This window comes from Vombatus ursinus, unplaced genomic scaffold, assembly GCF_900497805.2.
Source record: "Vombatus ursinus unplaced genomic scaffold, bare-nosed wombat genome assembly UNPS02015255.1, whole genome shotgun sequence".
Classification (NCBI taxonomy): domain Eukaryota; kingdom Metazoa; phylum Chordata; class Mammalia; order Diprotodontia; family Vombatidae; genus Vombatus; species Vombatus ursinus.
The window spans coordinates 41,674,293-41,679,162 of NW_020955033.1; positions in this window are offsets into that span (position 1 = coordinate 41,674,293).

Consider the following 4,870-nt stretch of genomic DNA (forward strand, 5'->3'; position numbering starts at 1 on the left):
TTTTTAGCTTCCTTTAGGGTTATACTGTTCTGGAGGACAATGGACAGTTCTCCCACAAGCCTGAAGGGGGATTTGCAATTTCTATATGGACAGGTATGCCCAACAAAAAAGCTTTTGGGCTGTTGTCATGAAAATTTCTTGGTCTACTTTATGGAAGAGGTTAGATTCTTTGTCACTATTTCTCTTAAAGATGACTCTCTAAACTTTCCTGGCTTTCTTCCCTGGTTCTTCTGTTTGCTTTTTTTCCATTAAAAAAAGTACTTAGATATAGAATGTGGCTAAGGTCATAATACAGTGCACAAAATCATAACAGATAATTAAAGGTGATTTTGCGGATGTGAGGTTCAGGTACCACATGGTGGAATAGAATGTCCAAAAGAGTAACTTGAAAAAATTACAAAAGTAATTTAAATTAAGAATAAAATCTATGATTTAGGATGTATCAGATTTTACTTTTCTAATTGTCTGATTTTTAGCTAATATTAAAATCAGTTACTGTTCTTTGACATATCTACTGATTGTTCCAAAGGTGATGAGGGATAGGAAGGGATGAGAGGGGGCAAATGACAGTGGAAAAATCAATCTGAAATGAAAATTATGTTATAGGTAATCATGTAGTGGAATAAGCATCTGTTAATAGCTAGGCACTGATTAAAAACTTTTTTGTAATGATCCAAAGACTGCTTGATTTTATGGAATCATAGATTTAGAGTGGGGGGGACCTTAGAACTCATCTAATCCAACCCCTTCATTTTAAAAATAAGCAATTGATGTAATATAGAGGTTAAATCACTTGCCCGAAGTCACACAGACAACAAGTAGTAAATCTGGGATATAAACCTAGATCCTTTGATTCTAAATCCCATTTACTTTCTGCTATACCATGCTGCCTTTTTTAGATAACTTAAGGCCAACCATCTTGGGTCATTGATATTTACTCTCCTAGGTGGTCCAATAGATAGAGTGTTAGATTTGGAATTAGGAAGATCTAAGTTCAAATCTTGCCTCAGATATTTAGCAGCCGTGTGATCCTGGCCAAATCAATTGGCCTCTCTAAACCTCCATTTCTTCATCCATAAAATGAAGATAATAATAGCACTTACCTTCCAGGGTTGTTGGGAGGATTAAATGAGTTAACATATGTAAAGCAATGTGCAAATATTAATGCACTATATAAATGCTAGTTATTATTGTTATTGTTGTTGCTGTTATTATTATTATTATCATTATTATCTAAGCTTCACCATTTGCCTTGAGCTTTTGCCACAATATATTACCAGGTCGTGTGGCTAACTTTTTGAAATGAATAACTCCAATACCAATGTCAACATCATTATTATCTCCAAACGGTTTGGTGATTCATATTTAATTACTTGAACACATCATTTCTTCTTGAACTTAATGATTGGAAATTCACCATGTGTTTGCATAGTTGTTTGGGCAAATTGGTTACTATTCATGCCATGGGACATGAAATGAAAGTGAGATTTTATTGCAAGATTGATGGAATTACTGAGAAACAGAGACCTAGAAGAGTTACAAGGAAAGATTGATTTTCCTTGTAGAAGAGCAAAAAGTGATAAAGTAATCTACAATAAAATCAGCTTTTAAAGTAGAAAGCAACACTGTAAGTGGCAGGGAGCAGATGTGGAGGCTGTTGGGCTTTTCTGCTTTCAAAAGGAAATGGATGATTTCTGGGAGCTAAATTATAGGCTTCAGGTACTTTACACGGAATCACCTATTCTCTATCGTTTGCTTATGCACTCTCTCATTTGTCTCCAAAACTGCTGTGTCATGAGGAGCACTTTCAGGTGGCTCAGAGGAGAGAAGTTTGGACTTGGAGTAAGGAAAATAAGCGAAGCTAGAGGGTCTTTAATGATTTTATATGATCATAGGATTTAGAGGCATAAGGAGAGCATGATTTGACAGATAAGTAAACTAAGGCCCAGAGCAGTGAAGAGGATTGCTGATCATAGAGGTAATGGGAAGCAAAACTAGAATTCCAGCCCCATTAGGCTGCCTTTTTCCTACTGAAGCAAAAATAATTGTTCCTATCATATCTATAACCTAAGTTACAATTCCTCCAGTAATCTGATGTATTTGTTATACCACCATTGCAGTTATTGCCTCAGTGATGCAGATCATAATGCATCCATGGGGTGGGGAACCTGCGGCCTGGGGTGGGGAACCTGTGGCCTGAAGGCCACATGTGGCCTGCTGGGTTCTCAAGTGTGGCCCTTTGACTGAATCCAAACTTCACAGAACAAGGGATTTGTTCTGTAAAACTTGGACTCAGTCAAAAAACAGATTATCTTTTTAATATTTTTTTTGTATTTGTATCTTTAGCATTTAGGATAGTGCCTGGCACATAGAAAGTGCTTAATAAAGGCTTTTTCATTCATTCATTTATTCATATACTTCTTTGATGATGTACTTTCTTCCACTTTTCTGCTTAATTTCTTGCTTGAAATATGTTGCTGCACATTATACCCACCACGGACCACTCCATTGTCCGTTGGCTGATTCTCAATTTCAAATTTTTAATGATTGCAGTGTTCCCTGATGTGCAGGCACATAAGAAAGCAGAAGAATGTCCATATGAAAAAAATGGTCTTTGTTTCGGGGAGAAAGTTGCTGCCATTAAAATAACTTTGCAGTTTCCCATTGGTAATATAGCCCACTCATCTCTTTGTTTCATGGATTGCTAATGACTTCTCTTTCTGAGACCACAGAGGTCATCTTCTCCTTATCGCCAGCCCTTAATTTGACCCCAGTACATCACTCACTCCTCTCTATTCCCTTGCTCCTCTCTTCCCCTTTCATGTACCTTCCCATGCTGTAATGTAGTTTCCTATTACATCTACCAGATTTCTACCTTCACCTCTGTCTCCTAGTATACCTTTAGAAAAAAAAGTCTCTTACTGATATTTCTATTGTCACTTAGTTGCTTCTACTGGCTGCAGTTATTCACCCTTCCTGCATTTCTGTGTTTGGGGTATTCAGGAAGGAATAATCTTCACAATTCTGGTTTTCTTTTTAAAAATGTTTGAAACTCTTCTTTAATATTGAATGCCCATCTTTCGTCCTGTATTATTAAGATCATACTTGCAGAATAGGTCACCCTGATCTTAAAACATCTCAGCCTCTTCCCCTACTGGGCAATTCACAGTTCACCAGCCATGATCTCTGCCCCAAAGAACTTTTGGTTAGTCAGAAATGGCCCCAGCCAGATGATAAGCTTTTCTCCTTAGGCTTAGTGGTTGCATAGCTACCAACACATAGGAGGTCCTGTCTTGATAACCAGTCCCATTTCCTCTGTTCCTTAGTTCACTGATCTAGCTTAGGCAGTTTAGAGCCTGTTTCCCTTGGCACTGGTAGTTGAGAGCTTTGCAGCACTGGTCTTTTCAGGTAACTGTCCCCCAATAGGCATTTGCTTTGAAGGGCTATGGCCAAGTTAATCTAACTGTTGAGGCCATGGAAGAGTTCTCAGACTGGAGCCAATGTCTCCACTGCACTGGAAAGGGGGAGGGGAGAGTGGGGTGCAGGGGTGGGTTTTGATGTAATCCTGAGTTGTATCCTTGGGTCTGCTAGTATGGCCTCACTGCTGGTCATATGTGAAGTAGGAAAGGGATACTGGGTGAGCTCAGGCTCAGTGAGTGTTGGTTCCTATTTTTTTAACCTTCTTTTGGATTCTAGGTTTCCTAGACCCAGATGAAGTTGCCTCATCTTTTGTGCATAATTTCTGTTTTGGAGAGGTTTGAGAGATTATGGAGATTAGAGAAAATATCTAGTCCACCATTATGTTGCTCATGTGATCCAGAAGTTCCCAAAGCCTATCTTTTAATATTAATAGTCTCTCAAAGAGGAGGGAAAGAAAAGGGAACATGAACTTATTAAATGCTTATTATGTGCCAGGAACTCTGCTAGGCACTTTACAAATATTATTTCATTTGATCTTTTGTGAAGGAGTTGCTATTATTAGCTATGATTATTATCCACATCTTACAGTTGAGAAAACTGGCACATGGAGGTTAAATGACTTACCCAGCAAGCATCTGAGGCTGGATTTGAACTCAGGTCTTGCTAATTCCAGGCCAAATGCTCTATCCACTATGCTACTTAGCTACCATTGATATTAAATCATAGGATACCAAGATCTCAGAGCAATCTAAATTGCAGATGACCCAAAAGCAATGAAAAAAAAAATTAATAGTGGGTGAAATCAGACTACAGCATGTTATCCGTGAGGACTTGCCCACAGGAAGTAGGATAATAGAATCACAGTTATATGTAGAACAAGAAGGCACCTTTATGGTCATCTAGTCCATTTTATGGTTGAGGAAATTATGTCCCAGATCACAATTCAATCCTTCTCTGAGATCACAAGGAAGATAATACAAGGAGGAGACAAGATTGCACACATCTCTTCTAACTCCAAATCTAGCATTATTTCCATTTATCACATTAAAGGTAGGACATGTGTGACTGGAAGGGGAGGTAGGCTGTTCAAACAAAAAGAACAAGAGATAACAGATGCATTGTCTAAGCATTGCCCTAACATACAAAAAAAAGAGGAAAGATTTCAACTGGGTAGATGCTCTATGGAGGACTTTTTGAAGAACTTCATAGAGAAGGGATGCCTGCATCAAAGTGCCCCTTGTTGGGTCTACAGGGCAGGTGAGAGAAATGTTTGCTAGCTAGTGTCAATGGAGCATACAGTCAGGAATCTTTCTCATTCCTCAGAGAGTAAGTGTGGGACTATGGAATAGATGAATGATCTTAAAAGGTTGCAAATCCCAAATTGGTAGATGATGTTTAGAAGTGGAAGATATTAATAAGTGCTTGTTGACTGATGGCTTGATTCATTCAT